A 20,167-nucleotide genomic window follows, 5' to 3' on the forward strand; every position below is an offset into this window, starting at 1 on the left:
ATATATATATATAAAAATAATTTAGTGAAATTGAATTAAGTTATTGCACTGTGGTTGGCAGATTATTGCACATAAGATGACCATTTTGATAAATAAATAGGTATTGCTGCTGAGTAAAAGAAAAACACAACTATTTACTGTGATGTGAGGTGGTTAGTGGCTACCTGTTGCCTCCTCCCCCCAAGTGAGGAGTTATACAGCCTGATGTGTGTTGACCAGTCCAGTTTGTTGTCCAGCCACAGCCCGAGGTATTTGTACGAGTCCACCTCAGCTCCCTCTAGTAGGACTGGTCTCGGCTTTGGTCTGGACCTCCCAAAGTCTATGACCAGCTCCTTTGTCTTAGAGGTGTTGAGCTCTAGGTGGTTTGTGCGGCACCAAACAGCAAAGTCCCCCACCAGACTCCGATACCCCTCCTCTCTGTCGTTCCTGATGCATCCAGGGACGACAGTGACGTGTTAGTTTAGTGCCACACTCAACAACAAAACAAAACAAAACCAGCAAAAGTAAGGAGAGAAGAAAAAACACCACCAAGAAGCTATTGTGTTCATGGTCTGCATAACGATAATATTAATCAGGGACGATCACATCGGGCGTCTAACATCGAGGCTGGAAGAGCACACAGAGTCAGGAGACGAAGAATCGAGCACTACTTCTTCGTTTCATGAAGGAAGGAAGGAGAGCAGAGCGCCGCAGACAAAGGAGACCACGTGTAAGTTTAACTTATTAAACACGCACCGGTTATTCTACTATTTGCGTTGAGCGGATCAGGAACATGAAGAAGTGGAAATCTGACAAGGGCCGTAGCTACCAACCACCAACCACGAAACACCTATGTCAGATGTGTTCCTATGGAACCCTGAAAAGACCCAGCCTCAGAGAAGGAGCTAAAATGGTTATAGGAACTGAGGGCCGTGGTCCCTAGTTCCTGTATGTCCGAATGCGGGGAAAAACGGCCCCGTTCCTTAAAAGGTTATAGGAACTGCAAAAGGTTCCTACAGTGGGAATGCGCCTAATGTTCTCCTTCAGCTTCTGCTCCACCTTAACTCCTGTAGCTGTCCTTAGCTTCCCTCACACAGTGTTTCACCTCCTGCTGTGATGCCTTCAAGGCCTCCCTGTCTCTGCTCCTGAAGGCAGCCTTCTTCTTGTTGAGGACAGCTTCGACTTCCCGTGTTATCCATGGCTTGTTATTAGGGTAACAGCGGACAGTCTTAACAGGGGACACCACATCTGCACAGAAGTTCAGGTAATCCATCAGACAGTGTGTCAGCCCTTCCATGTCCTCATGATGCTGGTTGATCAGCACATCCCAGTCTGTGGTGTTGAAACAGTCTCTCAGGGCACTTTCCATCTCAGGGGACCACCTCCTGATGGAACGAGTTGTTATAGGCTTTTTGACGCCTCCATTACACATTATCATCAGTAAGTAATTGTATATTCATGTGCAAACTTGTAAAAAGTCTTGTTAGCAAGGTTTGCACCAGTGCTATCTAGGTTCGCCACTGCCATTTAAACAAAAGGGAGATCGGCCCAATTTCTAACAGTATCCAACAGAGACATCTGTGCACAAGTTGAAGTAGCAAGCCTAAAGTCTGGTTCCTCCAGTTTATACATAACATTACAGTCAGAGTAAGTGAAAATCTTCACAATGGAAAATGTCCATTTTTGGAGTCCAAAACTACATTTGCATGTAGATGATAGGTACAAGCACAAAAAGAAACTGAAGTTATCAAATTATCCATGTTCGTTGTGTTCTCCACCAGGGTGCTCTTGGTTGAGGTAAAGATTAGATTCCTCAACTTGGTCATCCTCTCAGCTGTTTCCTGCATACTTATCAGTTGGTTTATTTGCTTTTATTGCTTTGTATTGTTCACTTATGATTGAATGTGCTGTGTGGAGGGAAGCATATGATGCATTTTCACACATTTCCAGGTTGACTGATTTATAAAGGAAACAGACTGCACACAGTTTTCTAAATGCAACTACATTTTGACACTTGTTGTTTTCAGCTTTTAGTACCTCATAGATTTAGAATTATAAATCTTTGAAAAAAGAGGAAAAAGTTTCTTACTTCATCTAAAATATGGCCTTTGAACTCTTTTTAGTAGGGTTTAAATGTATTTGAAACCATTTCTCAGTCTTGAGCGCATATGAATTAAGTTACATTCAATTTCAGTTAACCTTCATTGAATTGGGGTGAAAGCTTAAGACCTGGAAGTGAGCTCTCCTTGTGTTGATACCACTAGGTATTTTCCTAGAATCTAAGGTAACTTTACTGATTTTTAACACGTAAAAAAGAAGGAAATCAACTAGTTTCCTTGAAAAAGTAAAAAGATAATTAGAGATAAACAAGTTGATTACTTTCACTGTAGAATCAAATGTGTGGCATCTTTGTTTTATAATGCGCTTACCAGTGTTTGTCAAGTTACTTTTAAAAAGTAATTAGTTACAGCTACTGCTCCCAAAAAGTAATTGAGTTAGTAACTCAGTTACCACATTGTAAAAGTAATTAGTTACTCAGCAAAGTAACTGTGGCGTTATTTTTTATGTTCTATAACGCTGTTACGTTCTATAACATCTTTAACATCAAATATGTTTAAATTAACTGATTGAAGAATAAAAACACTATATACAGTAATTTAGAACATTCGGTATTTATTTGAACCCAATAGATTGCAGCCTGCCATATAATGCATAGAAATAAAAACATAAATATTGAATATAAAGTGGTGATGGTGGTCACCTGTTTCTGACCCGAAAAATCAAGTGTTGTTTGTTTTTCGAGTGGCTCCGTCTCCTTCGCTGGGGCTAACGCTAGCTGCATTTGGGCTTGGGGTTGGGTTAGCAGCTCCAGAAGCAACAAGTGCTTCATATTCGCATGGGTTGATGTGAGGTGCTTCATTAGATTTGAGTTACTTGAGGCAGACGTGGATAAAGTTTTTTTTCCCTGGGCATAGCCTGCATGTTACATACACATTCTTGCCTTTTATCTCCACAAGTGAGAACTTCCAGTTAGAGAACGCTACCTTTGAACTTCCCTGGCTCGTCGCCATTGTTGCTGTCTCGTGTGTGTTTAGTAGTAGTAGTCAGCGCGTGCAGTGAGACAGCGTGAGCAGGGCATCCGCCCACACAACCAATCATCATCGCATTTGCAACGGTGTCATCATCCCCACCCCTGCTCTCTCCAGGCAGCGTGCAGCTGATGTGTAGCTGAAAGCTTACAACCAAATTGTAGTAATGCGCCACTTTATATTCTCAGTAACGATAACAGCGTTGTAACGATGGGAAAAGTAATTAACTAGATTACTCCGTTACTGGAAAAATAATGCCGTTAGTAACGCCATTATACTTAAAGCTGCAGTCTGCAGGATTTGTTGTTGTCATACGTAAAGTCCTAATTTTTGGCATTTTAAGAGTTTACATGATCTATCAGAACGCTTGAAGTTGAAAACGGTGACCTCCGTAGTCGCAAAATGCAAGAAATGCTTATTTTTTAACCGAAAAATAAAAAGTTATTCAACTTCCTGTCCCGTCCCATCAAAATACATGAGAACTCGTGCACGTCTACGTGCACGCCAGATGCGCGTACACGACTCCTCATTCATCAACTCACCTGCCATTTGCGATCATGGAAGACACAGTAAGTAGACTAGCCCGTAATGAAGTTCAATAGTCTAGATAAATAAGCGTGGGGACGAGCCTACCTTGTATCGCGCGTGCACAATCTGTGATTGACAGGCAGCAGAGCCCAGCTCGTAACCTGATTGGTTACCTTTTACCGGTCCGGTCTGCAATTTTGTAAACAAACCTGCTGGCTTTGGAGGGACCTAGCGGGACATATAGGGGACCTAGAGAACTCTTTTTTTTTTTTTTGTATTGGGGTATTTAATGTACTACTTTCAGAATCCCCGGACAGTTCCAGGCATTATGCTTGAAAAAGAGTTGCAGACTGCAGCTTTAAACGCCGTTACTCCCAACACTGGTGCTTACCTAGCAAAACTATTGTTCACCATCCAGCAGCATAATCAGCACAACGTGTCACCCCATTTTGTGTCGACACCCACATATAAGAGACTTTTGAGTAATTTCTCTCAGAATTAGCCACTCAGGTTTGCAGACCTTTGTGATATCTCTTATAGGAGATAAACACAATTTATTTCACAAGATAAACACTTTTTATTTCACAATGAGAAGATGGTTCACAGTTGGCTATTTTCATTTCTTTCTGTAATTTAGAAACTGAAGCTCTCACAAATGTCCTTTATTTTGAGGGAAATTTAACCTAAAGTGACTGATTGGTTAAGATCAAATAGGCTTTACATTTCGGACAAGTTCACCCCAAAAGTAAATTCCCCAGGGAAATACTGCATGGAATATGATATGGGAATTCTACACCTTCACGTTTACATTGTTGGTATGTGAGGTAACCCATTAGCAATTAGTTACATTCGTCACTATTCTAACACTCACAGTGTCAAGATAGATGCTTGTGGAGACATAGTTATTGTTAGTGGTCATGGAAGGACAGAAATAATTTTTCATTGTTGTATCGGAAATTGTATCAGACTTGGATTAGACATATTCTAAATGGTGACACACGACAGGACAAACTGAGGTAAACACACAGTAGCCTCTTAGCTCACAGCCTGACAAGCAAAGACGATATTAATTGTCAACAGAGGTTTGCTGAGAAGGGGCACAAAAGGAAGCTTGTGAATGCATGGAAATGCATGAATGGAAAGTGGCAGAGTGGATTCCAGGGAGGTCTGTGGCTGGTTTTCTGCTGATGGGTAAGGTGCGTTAAAACTTGTCACACAAAGCCCAGCGCAAGTACACTCACTGTAAACTTTCCGGGAGCTTTTTAAACACAGAGAGTGCCAGCCTACCCAACCAGAGACGGAGCAAGAGGTACAGCCAAGATGTCACAGTCTGCAACCACAATGTGTGAGATTATGTGGGTCCTTTGTATTTATATTACTTTATGTATTTAGATTAAATTGCTTCTTTGTATTGAACAAGTTAAACACACATTCATGCTGCCAGAAGGGAGCATGTTCAGCAGCATGTTCAGCAGCATGTTCAGCAGCATGTTCATGTTCAGCAGCATGTTCAGCAGCATGTTCAGCAGCATGTTCAGCAGCATGTTCAGCAGCATGTTCAGCAACTAGGCCACAAAGCTGTGATGTCAGACAGGTTAAGTGGTGGAACACTTATCATTGAGTAACACTCACTGATAACAACTTTGCATACCTCCGCCATTAGTACTGTAATTGAATAGATAAGTAATCAAAGGCTGATTGAAGATGTCTTCTCTCAGAGATTACAACTCGGCATTGTACATGTAAATGTGTACATTTCACATATACACACTGACACACAAACTTGGGCAGGGCTTTAATGCAATGCTTTGGCCTACCATCGAGAGCATCTTGAGTTCAGTGCCTTGCTCAAAGACACTTTGGCTTGTGGAGAGACCAGGGATTTAATCCTGCTAATCATGGACAACTTAATTTCGACTGTTCGATGTTCAAATGAAGACCCAGGTTCAGAAGCTAAAAGGATGATAGTGGCCTTTCCAGTGGAAAAGCTTTTAAGTGCAGGGGTTTTGGTGCTGAAGAGTCACGAGGTGTTGCACAGATTTTATACTTGTTTTTTATTTGTATTATCATTTTACCCATTTTTGTTTTTCCTCCCTTTTTTCTGTAAGTGACATTAGTACAACATGAAGAATTGATGAAAAAGTAATAACAAAAACACATTTTCCTTTGAAGATTGGGAATAAAACTACATGGATGTGATAAATATATAAGTATTTATAAGACAGTTAGAAACAGTCAAATTTAATTATATGTAAGATCATTGAAGGAGTTTTTGGGAAAGATGAGCTCAAATAAGTTTAAGTAAGTAGTTAAGTAAGAGGCAAGACGTGTATGGACTTATCGAGAAGATTTAAATAAGTTTGAACTTCGGGTGTATTCATTGAATAAATACATCTTTTTTCAAAAAATATATGCAGAATAAAACTTACACATAAACTGTGTGCACAATTATTCTGACCTTATCACCTTAATGCACTTGTGATGGTCATTCTCTGTGGGGTTTTGCTGTGTTTTATTAACATTTAGTCATTCCGATTTCCATGTTTTTTCTGTTAGACTTGGTTAAGGTCATGTTGGGGTTCCTGTTTTCTTCCATGTCCTGTATTCTTGTTTCGTTTCTGCCTTGTCTGTTCTTTGGGTAGTCTCAGTCTTGCTTTCTGCTCTCTCTGTACACCTGGATTCAACTAGCCCCACCTGCCCTTTGTTTGTTAGCTCCCTCTCTGTAAATGCTCCCTGGCTTCCTTAGCTATGTGCCAGATCCTTTTCGAGCTGAGTTTGTTCCTGTTAAGTTTGTCTCTGTGTTTTGGATTACCTGCTACTTTACTCCACCTGTCTGCATCCCTGCTGTCAGACTGCATTTGGGTTGTGACCACTACTGTTTCATATTTCTGCATGACTAATGGCTTTAATCTTTTACAGCTGATAGGCATTTCTGTAACAAAGAAGTGTGTGTGGCCACACAGACTGAGACTAAGATGTATTGCATTAGCATTGCTTCAGGTATAATGGGCAAACAAACAAAGATAACAAAGAAATTTAACTGTGACTGAAAAGATTTCCAGATTTGTGCTATACTCTTAAAAGAGCTGATCTTTTGAGGCATGACTACTCTACAATCATTTTGTTCTGAACAGCTCAGGGCTTGAGAAACATGAAACTAGCAGAAACATGATCTTCAACTATACATTTCAGAACTGTAACACAATCTAAGTGGTCTGAAAAAAGACAACCTAAAAAAAAAGGATGAAACTTTAAAAATTTGACATCAACTTGATAAAACTGAAGTGTCAGGACTGGATCGGGAAATACCTGAAGACAGAGGATTTCTTTCAAAGATCAAATGACTGCTGATGGAGCAGATGGGTGTGTTAGTGGATGAATCACGAATGGACACCAGACACTGTTTTAAGTTAAGTGCCATCATGGCGGGAGAGTAGTGCTGTTATGGGCTGTTGTCATTAAAGATGAGCTAGCGGGACCTTTTTAGGGTTTAAGATTGTAATCAGCTGATGTTTAACCCTGGACAATACTTCATCTTTTGGCTCTCATTTATTGGTAAGCCAAAAGGTGAAGTACTTTGGTTAGTTATAGTGCTTCAACTTCTGGTCATTATTATTAAAGATAGATATTTTTTAAAGAATAAAGACCTGAATTATTTCTCACTTGACTTAAATCTGATTGATAACCCGTGGAATTAATTTTTTTTCTTTTTTTTTTTTCGATTTGCAGAGAAAGAAAATGATATATTTCTTTGAATTGAATCTTGGAGGGTATGGTTGATGCTTCTGTGAAAGTTGATCCAGAACAGACCAATAAACTGACAGAATACATGGCTGGAAGGCTAACTTACTGGAGAAAAAAGTTATTAAAGAGCTCCTTAAATTGGGAGATATCTTGTTTTTTCTCTCTTAAGTGCTCCAACAAAGCAGTGGTGTCAATATGTAGATAGACACCACTATATAGATAGAGCTGTTCTTTAGGAGGTCCAACACAGTGGAGACCTTTGTAGCTCTTTGGATTTTCTGTTTTCTGAATAGAAAAGGCCCCCAAAGGGTAATGAACAAACTGTAAGAACTTGTGTCAATTTGCTCTCCTGTTTGCTGCAAACTAAGCTGATGCCAAAGCTGTGTCAGTGAAGTTTGCAGAGCACCAGTGCAACAATTTATCCATGCTTTCCAGACACCAGACCAACATATTAATTGGTTGGTGTATTTTATTGATGACATGTTCCAGTTTCCAGATAATAACTCCATTATCCTTGAACAATAGCAATGTCTGGCAAAGAAAGAAAATTTCTTTTAGCTTTTTAAATTGGTCCTCTGTGTTCCTGTGAGTTGGATCAGTTTTCGCCCAGTTCAGAAGTCATGGTCACAATCCTCCGTGTACTAGTATCTGTGCCCTCCATGGCTTCATTGTGGGGCTTTTTATTCATCTTTACTTTGAAACAAAGAATGTAACTAATTGAAGTCATGATTTTTTTTTTTTTTTGCTGTGGCAATAAAACATTTGAACTCTCGTTTACTTTGTTCGTAAATCATCGTTCAGCATATTTTGTAACCTTGGGCCTGATGTTCTCAGGTTGTGTAATTCGTGAGCACTAAAGTGCACTGCAGCACGGACCTAACCGACAGGACATTTCACTCCACTGGATGTTTGTTTCTTTGTATGTGTTCTATTGGTATTTAGCTTATGTAGAGTTTTTACCTCCTCTGGTTAATTTCCACTGCGACTCAGCTGGGTGCTGTTTTATCTATGGACATTGAAGTGGACAGGATTCAATTTAGAGCTGTTAATGCTTAATAGTTCTTCATCCACCACGTGCCGCTGACTTTAAGTATTTGTTGAGTTCTGAGGGCTGGACAGGGTTGGATGATGATGAATTCATAGACAGCATGTTTTTCATAACACTCTGGATGCATCTGGTGAACTGTAAAATATGAACTGATCCTCTTCTCTGGAATATTTGAACATATCTTGGAATTAACGTCCAGACAAGACACGTCTCAAGTCCCTGCTGCTGCTGCTCACCATTGCAGTTCATTTCTGTTGAGTGTGTGCATGAGTGGGCCTGGGACATCTTCCACTGTTTTCACAGTGAACTGTGTTGATGAAACGCCCATGGCTCCATTCCTTGTGTGACTGATGGGAATAAAGGCCATCAAGCTAAACAGTTTGAAGGAGGGGGATACGAGAAGCCCAGCTGCACTGATGAGAGTAGAAACATGTTGGACCGACTGCAGCTTCTCACTTACACTCGTATACTTATCACAAAATTCATACACTGCTTGCAGCCATCTGACACAAGTTTGGAAGTTTGGTTGGAGCAACGCTATGCATTTTATTTTTGTAAAAACAAACACATATCAATAGTCTGATAAATGGCACTGCAACAGAATTGTATATCAGCAAACTAAAACCATGCAGACGTGCCATTAATATGGATGTGCTCTGATGTGGATATTCTTCATGTATTAAATTTACTCTCCTCAAACAAGCAGAAAACAACATTCAATGTTGCATATAGAAAGTAAGCGCAGAGAGATACAGTTGCCACACTTATGAAAAACATACCATACTGACCTAAATCCATTTTTTCACCCTGCTGAGTAAAAAATAGAATGAAAATAAAGTATGCAGTTGCCCATCTCTTTTAAATGTTATTTTTTTTTATCATTCCTACATTAAAATAAAACAGTTTAAAGTAGAATTTGGAGAAAGAGGACTGAGGCTAAAATTGTAAACATATACAACTTGCAGTCTTTCCATTTTTATTTCTGGAAGCCATAAATGTGAATGTTCGAAATGTATGTATTTAAAGTATTTTCAATGTATGCACACTGAGATGACATGCCTTATTAACTGGCAGTTGAGCTGGTATTTTAGGCCAAGCCATGCATTCATGTATTTTTTCCACACCCTTATTTTATTTTCTAAACTTAATATCATTTGGCTTGGGTTGTGTTTGAAACCAAATAAAATATGCATTTAGAAAAATAAAAGGAAAACTTGTAGCAACAGGTCTCGACACAGGTTGAAACTGTGATAGTCGGGGTAAAATAAGTGGAGAACAATTTTCTGCTGGAGTAGCACAGAGATCTGTTGGCTGAAAGCATTAATAAGACCCGTCCATTACCTCAGCATACATCCATATAAGGCCCCATTATTATTATTATGCTGGATTATAACATCAATGTTCATATGTGTTCCTAAAAGTTGGATGAAAATAAATCAATAGAAATTTTTAAAGATGAATAAAGATTTAAATACAAATTTTAAAAAGAAAAACAGGTGCATGGAACATGCACACCTCGTGCACATGCTTAAAAATGGAGTGGATACCTGGAATAATTTCCATACTTGTGAAAAAGCAAAAGCATTTCAGCAGAAAGACACGTTGACACAAGCTATACCTTGATGTATACAACTGCTTTCATTAAGATGTCCTAAAGGACACATGCTTTTTCTTTTGAGAGGAAATCATTATTCTACAAACTTAGAATTACTAATTACTTCCTTAACTTACTGAGCAGCCTATAACTGCCACAAAATCCCAGGTTTACAATGTATTTTCAATGTATGCACACTGAGAATCACCTTTGCATCAGACAGTTATTAACTTTGTCACCTAATTTTTGTAACCAATTAATGTCTGTGGTACGCTGCAACACAATACGATGAAATCTAGTTAGCTTTTACATTAGGAAGTGGCTAGGTGTTCCTAGATGTTTAAGTACTGTGGCACAGTATGGGAAAGGCATACTCCAGCTCCCAGTATATTGTCAAGTAGAGGAGTTTAAAGTTAGGACAGAGCTCCTGTTAGCTGGGAGTAAAGATGTGGTAGTCAGTAAGGTGGTTCTAAACCCGACCAAGGGGAGGAAGTGGAATCCAAGAATGGCAGCTCAGGAGGCAGAAACAACTCTTAGACATGCAGAGATTGTGGGTAATGTGCAAATAGGCTGGGGAGGCTTGGGGCTTCACCCAGGCAAACCGGTGTGGAGTAGAGCAGGTCCCAAGGAGAAGAGAAAGCTAGTTGTTGAGCAGATTCGTAGACAGGAGGAAATGTTAAGGGGTACAAAGGCAGTGGCTCAGGCTAAGCAGGGGTGGTGGTTGAATTGGGACGGTGTAGAGAAGAAAAAGCTTAGTTGGAAAGAACTGTGGAGTATGGAGGAAAGGAGTATTAGATTTTTTATTTTTTTGATCACTTACAAAAAAGAAAAGAAAAAGACATTTGAAAGTTTGTTTTGTGTCTACTGTTTTCTCCTGTAACAGAGGTTATTGGCTATCTGGGTCATGTAACTAGGTATTCAGTAATTCACTTATTACACTTCACAATATTAATAGAATGTTATTAGAATATATAATATAATATTAGACTTGTAAACACACAGATATGCCTATAGAAAAGAATTGAGTAAATCAATATGTAAATGCATCCAACAGTGCTGGGGGTTACATTTTCAACGATAAATAATGGTATAGAAGCAAAGAATAGGGTGGAGCGCAGAAGCATTATGCCATCATGCATTAAGGTGTATTTACAGAGATTTATTGTTTCAAAATGAATTTGTAGTGCAAACTAAACTAACAGCTGTTGTTTTTGCGTATTAAATTAAATTAAAATACTGTAGAAAAATAATGCATGTTTTGAGTAGGCCAATAATGTTTTAACGTCTAGTGTCCGTTGATTATATGTAGAAAAACCCTATAAGTGGTCGTAACGTTTAAAAATGTAATGTTTAAAACATTAAAAAATACGAGCTTCCGGTACACTCGCTTTTATTTTGAAAGGCTTCGAATCAACCTCCGGTCCTCACAGTGCAGGTCTGCAGCCAGACTCTCTTGGCCATTTTAGATGAGTTGGCCTGTATGGCCTTGTTTTTGCTGGCATTTTTAGTGTAGGACTGTTTAGGTGAGTTTGTCTGCTGAATCTGCTAGTGTGTCTTGTCATGCCTCCACCTCTGGCATCCTCTATACCAGTGGTCCCCAAACTACGGCCCGTGGGCCACATCCGGCCCGCCTAAACAATTGGAGTGGCCCGCTTAACAATCCCTCTCAACATGGCCTATTTATTTATTTATTTTTTTCTTCAAATTTTACTTTCTTATTATAAAATATCAGCACTCAATTATTAAGGTTGGCATTTCAATTAAGATTTACCTTATTTACGAATTATTTACAGTTGTAGCTCATTTTAAACCCCCCCCCCCTCCCCTCCCCACACACACACACACACACACACACAAACAATGGTATATTCCAACTTGACTTTGCTTGTGATCAACGGTCAAGTGCGCACGGGCGAGTCGAGCTAACAAAAGAAAAGCAGAAAACAAAATGTCGAAACGTAAAATATATTCGTTTTTAGACGGCAGTGGACGAATGAATATTTTTTTGTCCAGTGCAAGGAAAAAGCAGTTTGTCTAATCTGCAAGGAGACAGTGGCAGTGTTTAAAGAATTCAACATTCGCCGGCACTATGAAACTCGCCACAGAGGGCAGTATGCTAGCTTGCAGGGTCAAGTGAGGAGAGACAAGGTGGCTAAGCTAAAAAGTTGAAAAAAAGAGTATAAGCTAAAAGCTCAACATGTCAAAAGTAAAAGTTGCCCAGTAGAGTACAATGCTACGCCAAACACAGACGAACCTGTCATCCGTTCGGGCCAGCTTCAAGGTAGCTAAACTGATAGCAAGCTGTGGAAAGTCGTTCAGTGATGGGGAGTTCATTAAGAAGTGTTTGAATGCTGTCCGGACAAGAAAGATGCCCTGAATGCGGTTAGTCTGTCGGCATCTACAGTAACCAGGCGAATAGAGGAAATGGGACATAATGTACATATCGTACACATAACTAAATCACATCACCTCATTGTTACCTGACATTAGCTTGTGTTTTTATTTTCTATAAATAAAAAGTGTATCTGTGGTACTTCAAATAAACACGTGAAGACTTTTTATTACTTTTTTTTCGCAAACCAACAGGTGGCGCCAAGCGAAGTGCAGCTGCAACAAACGATCATTATAATCTCCATAATAATACTGGTTGTCACTTTGGTCCATATCATTTCCTGTTATAGACTGACCTCGGCCCCCCATCACAGAAAGGAAAGTTGATGTGGCCCCCACCCAAAAAAGTTTGGGGACCCCTGCTCTATACTTTCATTACCCTCTACCTGAATCCAATTCCTACTTATCTGTACCTCCTCTATTTGTACCCCCTATCCGAACCAGGGTTTGTATCCCCACCCCGCTGTGACTGGTGTGCAGTTGGTGAGAGGCTGGGGTAGCTTGTGGTTGTGGAAAAAAAGATGGTTGTTGTGGTGCGAGGGGCAGTGTTGGCTGGCATTAGGGGGGTGACTCTGGGACGCCAGTGATCACTGTCTAGCCTCCTGGAGGTGCCGTGGGCCCAACTAGACGAAACACTGATGAAAGGAGGTTCCCACCTGATGACCCCAATGACATGTTGGTCAGCACTGCTCACTGGTCTTTATAGGGATTATAGGGAATTTTTCACTGAGTCTGGTCTATTTTTACTTTAGCAAAGGTTTCTTGTGTTTACCTTGAATATAAGGTTAATAAGAAGTTGATTTGTTTAATCCACCTGGAAAAGCATAAACATGCACCATTTCTTTTAAAGAGTAAGCTAACCAAAAAGTGCAACACAACTCCTGATGGAGAGCAGTAACACCAACAGCATAAAGATTAAGCTGAGCCATGTAAGAATCATGCATAAAAAAAGAAATACAACATATTTTAAGTAAGCTAAAGTTTTAGTTGTCAGATTCCAAATATAATTTTTAATTAAGTATCTCAAGTTAGTAATAGTAGTCCTCTGCCAATAAACAATGAGGTAGCAATAATAGATAATAGTTAGAAAAACGCTGCAACATAACTCATGCTTCCAAAATTAGTTTTTTTGCTGCAGAAAAATAAAAAGAGGATTTTTTTTTCATTTTCAGTTTTCACGAAAATCCCTAATAAACAATAAAAAAGGAAATTTCATCTGAAGGGATAACAAATACTGTTGATTATTGTCCCTATTGTGCTTTTTTTATGGAATAAAATCTGTATAGATTCATCGCAACTGAAAAGGCAAGAAGCTTCGACCAATACATGAAAGTAAACTCTTTGGCTACCAATATTCTTTCATGTCACCTTTCTTTCAAGATGTTCAACCAAACCAGTTGTTCCAGCCTCTCCCTGTTTATTTTAAACATCTGACCTTTCAACTTTTTCCAACACTCTTTCTGCCATACGTTACAGCAGCTCTGTGTATGCATCAACTGTCACCCGCTGCTTTTAGGGGCCTTCTAGACTAAACCACATTGGTCATAAAATAGGTAAAAGTAACAAAAAAATGCTTGGCTTGTTTAACACAGTTTCTAATGCATAAGCTTAATAATCCTGTGTACTGATATAAATCCCAGAATGAGCTGAGGCTGGAAGAGAGTTGTGATAGTTTAGAATCCAGTTTATCTTCATGTATCTTCGTGTTTGTAACTGTTTTGTTTAGATTCTTAAGGATTTTTTTACATCCTACATCCTCACAGTTTGTATCATTTTGTAGATGTGTGTAATTCATTCAGTTGTTACATACTTGAACTTTTAAGTTTGCACTGCACTACAACACTGTCATCCTTAAATCCTGTAAATGGGGGATGACATAAAGGCCACTGGGCTTTTTTGGATAGTTCTTCAAAAGCCAGGCTCTGTGTTTACAGGTTGAGAAAGGGCTGGGCTCAGGGATGTGGAGCCTGCAGTCTTTTACAATGTTGTCTTGTCTGTCAGTTGACAGTTGACTGCCGTGCAGCTATCCCCCCGCTTAGCAAACAGCCCTGTTATATTTTCCATTTGAAAAAGATCCCAGGGGTCACCAGCATGTCTGACTGCATTTTGCTGAAGCCAGATGGGGGTTTTCCTATAAACAAGTGTACACAGAGTATTTATACAGACTGTGGCACCTGACGCCATAACACTCATGACACTCTGTTTAGTGGCCAAAGTTGCCATAAGTCACTTTAAAGAATTAAGTAAATATTTTCACTATGGCCGTGCCATTGTTTATTATAGAATGGCAAAAGTTCTAAATCTTGCCAAATCCTCTGTTAAAAAATCATTTTATAACAACTTCAAAAGTGAAGGGCCATGTACATAGAGCTGATTCCGACTCACTATTTGCACGTCTATTTACTTTCAAACAAATCTTGAAACACCACGTGTTTCAGCAGCAGTGTGTGTAAAGGCTCAGGTTAGAGCAAAGTGTTACACAAATCATTGTCTGAAAATGTTGGCTGCTTGCTGTGATTTTTGCTACAGTTGCAGGAGGATAAAAGCATTCTTTTGGCCTGTCGAGAGGCAAATTGTCTCGTTCGAATACAACATGTCACCCATCACAGATACAGCCTCACATTCCACTGTTCTAAGTATTATCATGCTGCTGGATTAAAGCAGCATGAGACATGAGGATGCACCTTACAGTATTGGATGCTGAAATTACTGGAGATTACCGTTGGGCCTGATGATGGTGTGAATAAGAGTTCAGTCTTGGAGAAAAGCCTCTGAGATAAAAGCATTCCAGTAGTTAGTCAGTTAAACCTTCGATGGAAGTCATAAACAAGTGGACCTGTATTATAACAGTACTTTAGCTAAGCTGGAAACCACCAATTATGGTGCTTCCATCAAAATGTGCTAAACAAATGCTATTAAGCAGAACTCAAGAAGGCATTATCATAATGAGCTCAGCTGGAGAATCCCCCCATATTGATTGCAACATAAATTCACAGTCATCCGTTTGAAATCCTGGACTAACACCAACGTAAATATTACAGGGCCTGAAGCCTCCCGTACGTTTGGCTCAGCTTCAGCTCAGCTGGTGGTCGCCTCCAAACCCTGGACAGTCTGAGAGAAGCAGGAAAGGCACAAAAGGAAAGAAAACATACCAGATGTGACCACTCGAATGAATAATTTATCAATGAAAGAGACCAGAGCTGATGAAGAGATTTGCTAAAGGCTTAATGTGTGAATCGCTGGTTTGAAATATAAAAACGTAGAAACAGAAAGAGTACATTATAATTCACCGTGAAATACAGCAATCCATAATTTTAGTCCAACATAAATTAAACAAATGCTAGATTACAGTAAAACTGCTGAGAAATTCTGTAATGACCATGTTAACACATAAGTATTCTATAATAGGAAGTAGACTACGAGTAACCCACAGCCAACTTTTGGGGCTGAGTAATAAAAGCAGTACTTGCTATTTTGTGTAACTCTCAAATGAATACAATGAGATAACCTCAATGTTTATGGTTCCTGAAATGCTTTTTGTTTCATTTCATTCTACAATTATATATTACTTGCAGTCCAGCTGGCTTTTCATGATATGGTATCGAGTCAGCAGGTCATAGCCTCATATCAATGTCATGGTGGTGCCTAAATGTATGTCGACAGCATCAAATTCAGTCTGGAACGTTCCACTGTGCTGTTAGGGTGGACTTTGCACATGTTATCTAACTTAAACACAAGAAGATAGTTTAATACACAAATACCAAAGAAAAAATAAGCTGGGCAGAAGAACCTTGAAAGTGAGTGGTATGAAAATCCAAAATCCAAAAATATTCATAAACTTGATACGATAGAGCCTGGTTAGTATTTGCTACCCCTTTTTTCTTGAGTCTGGTTCCAGTGATTGCAAATTAACCAAAAGTCAAAACTCATGTCAAGGATCATTATGCCACACTCTGATTCACAACAAGGGCTACTGTATAACATAATCAACATACGGTATGTGTATGATCAGACATGTGATTGCTTCAGCTTTGTTTCTGTCATGCCAGTCATTTCCTCAACACTATAATCTTTAGCTTCCATCCACACAATAAAATTTGATGCTGTGTGACCAGACATTTCTTATTTAATTGCATCATGTACTGTAAGTCATGGTTAACTTTTACCATGTTCTTAAAACTTTCCAACATGGCGTTCTATCTTCAGCAATCATGATTCAGCTGGGAAAGATTCATTCAGATCCACTTTATAGAAGTGGTCCAACTGTGACTCAGAGAAAAATCATTGGAACTTATACTTCCGTCACAAGGGGAATCAAAAAGACAATGGCAATTGGTATCATGCCCCTCTTGAAAACACCCATGTTAGAAGAAAATCTGACCATAAAAGGACAAAAATCAAATTGAATACCAAAAACTGAACGATTTCCTAATGACTTCAACGTCAGTTCAACTTGAGCAAAAAGACAAAAAGATGAGTTTAGAATTGGGAGGTTATGATTCAATTCACAGTGATGATTTAAATGTTTTTCAGGAAAAAAAAGCTTAAAACAAGTAAAAATAATGGAATCAAGAAGTACGTGACTTACAGTAATCGTCATGCCACTTACAGTAATCCTCACTAATGCTGGAAATCCTCATGTATGTGTGGATGGATGAGGAGAATATAACATTTCCTGATTTAGAACAAGAAACTCACATCAGTTCCACAGTAGATAAACTTAAACAGCAAAGCTCTCTGCCAAGCTTCAACTCTTTACGATGATGGATGGCAGAATCATTGTCCAAACATTTTTATGCACAGTATTGATATTCACAAAACGGCGGTTAAGAGAATCTCATGAATAAATTAATTTTTTTTCAGAGATTTCTTTTTTAAAAGAAACCTGTCTCACAACATATACTTTTCACATAGACACGTCAAGGACTAAATATTCAACATGGTATCTTTGCACACAAGCAAGATCTGTGACCAATTACTTTCATACAACCACATAATAAAGATTAACATCCCATCATGCAGAAAATATAGCAAGGTCACCAGATGAGTGACTTCCCATTCTTCTTGTAACCCTTGATCTGTGAGTCATTAGAAAGAAGGGCAAATAAAACGAGAAGAGATGCACCCCTTCAGAGGAAATCAAATAGGACAACTGTTAAGTGGGATCTACTATCAGCTCATCTTGATGGAGCTTCAAATGCCACGTGTCTTGGCTCTTATTGTGTTGACACAGAGATAGAGACCACCATTCTTTAGATAGCATCAGACTATAACCCTGCTCTTTTGAAGAGCCTTGTTTTCCTTTTCTCCTTTTTTAAATCCACACTTCTTCCCTCAAGCCTCACAATGAAAAGGCATTTTTCCTCAGTCAGTCTTGTGTCATAAAAAGAAGATCGTGATAACTTATCGTACAATGAGCTAATATGAAACACTAAGTTGAACTTGGGTGTTATTGTTGTCCACTCTTTGTCTTTGAGGCGGCATTTTACTCTGCATATCTCTGCCTGTTCCCTGTGGTGGTTGTCACTGCAGTATAAATTATCAGAGTGGACCCTATCTGTCTCTGGGTGGGCTTTCAAACCAGGCCCATCAGTTAAGGCTTCATTAAAGAGGTTCCTCCTGATGCTGCAAGGAGTTGCAGTCTCTTCGGGCCTTTTAACAGAGTATGATTTACTGTAACTGTTGTCTTGTTTCAGAGGTAAATGCACGGGTTTGTTATTGTTTGCCTCGGCTGATGTTTATGTACAGTATAGCATGCAACCCCTTTTTGTTCCTTCAACAAGGCTACATGTAATCTGTGTGTCAAGATATCGTCTGAGTAGAAGCAGTGCCTTCGGTAGCATTTCCCAGAAAAGTGAGTCCAATCTCAGAACACCACCAAGTCAACCTTTCCTGAGATTTTACAACAAGCTATGCCACATAAATAAGCTCTAATTCTTTGTTACTGTAATTCTTTAAGATTAATATTAATTTGCGTTTACTTGTAGCTGAGACATTCATTTAGAAGAGTTTGGGCGTTACAGACTGTGATAACTGGTTGTAAGGCCATAGCTAGCCAGGCATACAGCACTCGATGTTTACATAGATTCCTGTCCATCATGCATAAAGGGGTCACTGTAATAGTCCCAAATTGATTATGCAGCATGACTAGACTCTGCATAAAAAGAACTATCTGAAAGACAAGAACAAGAACTATTACAGAAGATGCTCTGATCTAGGTAGTCCAGCTCCCTCTGGATTTCTGACCATTACACCCTTCTTGTGATCCCGCTGGAAACAGCTAAAGAATAGGCTGTTATTTATAGCAACAAAGCACAACAGTCATAAAGAAAGACACAAAACTATGGATATTTGCATATTAAATTTACTAGTACTATGCTTGCATGATTTTATGCTACCTCAGTGCAAGTATGAAGCCTCAATTAAAAGTCATTCTAAATTTAAGAAACAAGGGGTAAATGTAACCACAAGGTAAACTGGTAGTAAAACAACACCTATCACTAAAAACACATGTGGCAGGAGGAAGAGCAGTCACCTACCAATCGTCTTCATCACAACTTTAGGTTTACCACCATTATGGTAACTAATGGAGCCAGATATTACAAAAAGTTAGGCACCCAGGTATGCTGCTTATGCTGAACTGCATTTGGCCTACATGTGGCTGTCAGACTCAACTTGGTTTTTTTGATGGACCTACACTAATCAACTACACTAATTCTTGGCAGGAGTAAATTTCTCGATTTGGCTGATTCTGTTGCATCATTTATCATGAGTCCTGTAATTACACCTATCAGATTGAGACTGCTGTTGAGCCATAACATTTTGGATGCAAAATGTGGAGGGATGAAGAATCAACTGTCACTATGACTGAGGGTTGAGGACTAAACTAATCACTCAGTCCTTATCTCAGTTGTAGTTTTTGAATTGAAGTCTCTTCCGCTCCATATCACATAGGCTATAACACACTGAGGGAGATGTGTGAGCTGCCCATTCATTGCAATGAAAACGTAATGTCTAAAGACAGAAACACATCTCTTCTAACTTCAAATAATTATTTCTTTATCTTGCATGTACATTTGTGTCCACACAGGTCTGTTTCACATAAATCACCATATCACGTTCAGGAAGTGTAGTTTTCAGGCATTTCTTTACCAATGCAAGGATGACGAAAGGGGTCTGTACTGACTTTGGTTTCTACACCAATTTCGTCATGCAGTCACTCAGTGTAGCATCTCACCAGGTATCAATGACAGTCCCATCACTGTTTTTCAAGACTGAAGGTGCTATATGGAGACATTTACCTGAACTGCACTAAAAATGTATAATAATTACTGATAGTGGTCAAGTTGGAGATAGAAACTATCTCAAATGCCATCCACCCTTTATCAACCAACAAGTTGCATCTATATTGAAAGACTAAATTAACTGTTGAGGAGAAATCAAGCAGCTTCAGCATCATCATAATCGATTTCAATCTGGGGAAAACCACACCAGCGTTTATTCTTGTTTTCTGCCTTTGGCTATCCCGCGTTCATTTTTCCTCTTCATGTTTCCACTTCTTGATGAGGAAAACAGCAACCATGACCACTGATTCCTCCAGTTCTTTCTTGGTGCTTCTTTGGACAATATTCTTATTCTATGTGTCTTTATGGCAGTGGTATGGCTGTTCTCCTGTGTAGAAGGACCCACTGCACAAATATAACTGGTTCACGTTAAGGCAGTAAAAATATAACAATTCATTCAGCAATGTGATCACACACACACGCACACAGCACATTTTAGGCTATACAATGT

At 39.2% G+C, this 20,167-nt stretch overlaps 1 protein-coding gene across 7 annotated transcripts in view; it reads left to right on the forward strand.

Annotated features, from left to right (window-relative positions):
• Positions 1-20,167, forward strand: part of myocd (myocardin) — a 182,075-nt gene that overhangs the window by 89,550 nt on the left and 72,358 nt on the right. The gene's annotated exons all lie outside the window — the stretch shown is intronic.

Source organism: Odontesthes bonariensis, chromosome 23 (genome assembly GCF_027942865.1).
Source record: "Odontesthes bonariensis isolate fOdoBon6 chromosome 23, fOdoBon6.hap1, whole genome shotgun sequence".
NCBI classification, from domain to species: Eukaryota; Metazoa; Chordata; class Actinopteri; order Atheriniformes; family Atherinopsidae; genus Odontesthes; species Odontesthes bonariensis.